This window comes from Rhinopithecus bieti, unplaced genomic scaffold (assembly GCF_001698545.2).
Source record: "Rhinopithecus bieti isolate Rb0 unplaced genomic scaffold, ASM169854v2 scaffold_29034, whole genome shotgun sequence".
NCBI lineage: Eukaryota > Metazoa > Chordata > Mammalia > Primates > Cercopithecidae > Rhinopithecus > Rhinopithecus bieti.
In genome coordinates, this window is record NW_016812875.1 from 152,223 (window position 1) to 153,996 (window position 1,774).

Below are 1,774 nucleotides of genomic sequence, written 5' to 3' on the forward strand. Positions count from 1 at the left end.
GGCCGCTGCGGGGCAGGCTCTCTGGTCCCAGTCCCCAAGGGTGGGGCTCTGAACTCTCGGACCCTCATGGCAGCAGGTGCCCCTAAGCAAAGGCTGCTTCTCCCCCAGTGCTGATCTTGCTGGGCCTTAGCTTTGGAGGGTGGAGGAGGGAGGGGGAGGGAGAGGGTGGCTGAACAGGGAGGGCGGGAAGGGAGGGCCTGCGGGGAGGGGGCTGGGGGGCGGGAAGCCCTTGGAGGCCTCATGTGTAAATGGAATAAATGTAGTTGTGTAGGAAAATGCTCTGGGGCTGCTGCCTCTGTCCTTGGCGCTGTGCTGCTCCGTGGAGGGTGTCTGTGGAGGGCAGAGGGAACCAGGAGAAGCCAGGCACTGGGAACCCACAGAGGCTGGCTCCACTTTTTCCTCCTGGTATAGGGGGCCCCTTCAGATGCTCCGGGGACTGACAGATGCTGAGGAAGCCCTGATCCCTCCCACCACTCACTCACAAGACCCTGCCTGCTTTAGGGAGGCTTCTCGGGGCCTCCCATCGTTATCAGTATCCCTGGAAAATCCTGGGATTGGAGAGAGCTGGCTAGCTCTTGTTCTACTCCATGGGAGCTGAGGAGAAGGCAGCTGCCTACAACATGGACATGGGAAGAGGGGGCCGCTCCTGCCTAACCCTCATCAGGAAGAGCGCGGGCACTGGGCTGAGGGGAGACGTTGAGGTGTCTGTCCACACGGGTGTGTGGGATATGAGAGGCACAGAGCAGGGGAAGTCCCTCTGTCTGTCTCTGGGCAGGAGAGAGTCTTGTCCAACTAGCTGAAGCAGATGCTCCTTGCTGTGGCCACAGAGACTGGCCTCAGGGGCCCTCAGGGTCCTGCATGGAGCCCCCCACAGTTATGATTCCTTTCCCATATGATGACTGAACTCGTGTGGAATTGATGTAGACAGAGATTTACACTGGTATCTAAAACAGTTCCCTCCCAACACACCATCACCAACGGGAACAAGCATGACCAGCCCGCCAGGAGCAGGGTGGGTGTGTCTGCTGGTCCCCCGGCCAGGAGGAGCTGGGGCCCAGGCCAGGGGGAGCCAAGGGTCAGCCACCCTTCTGCCAGGCACAGACCCCAAGGGCAGAGCAAGGGCTGCCTGGGATGTGGCACTGGCTGTTCGGGGAGTGTCCTGGGAGTCGGGGGCCAGGTGTTCGCCGAAGGGAGACTTCTGGAGTCTACGAGTGAGATGAGGACTGCATCAGGAGAGAGACTGAGGCTGGGGAGGGCGCTCTGCTCTTTCCCAGGTTGTCCTTACCTCCCCATCTCTGCTGAACTCCCCTCACCCCATGTGGCCGACCTCTGTCCCCCTACCCCTAACCCACCTCTTAGAATCTCAGATCCCAGCATGGACAGGACCTGGCACCTGCCCTGGTTCCCTCCTGGCCAATACCTTCTTGTCCACGGTCTGAGTTCCAATTCCTCCCCAGGGCCCTTGTTGGCTCAGGACTGCTGTGACTGCCAGAGCACAGGTCCCAGCACTGCCTGCCTGCAGAGCTGTGTTCATGATGCTGGGCGCTGGCCCAGCAGCAGAAGCTGGTGGGGCAAAGCTGTCTGGTATATGGTGGCCTGGCCCCTCTGCCAAGTGACAAAGGGAGCCATGTTTGGGCGGCCCCATCTGCCCACAGAACACAGCAGTCAGCCGGACAGATGCCTCTCTGCCCCGTCCCTTCTGCTGGATGTGGGCAGTGTCGGAGGCCTGCCGCCCCTGTGGCCTTTGGGAAGGAGAGTTTATCTTGGCAGGGCT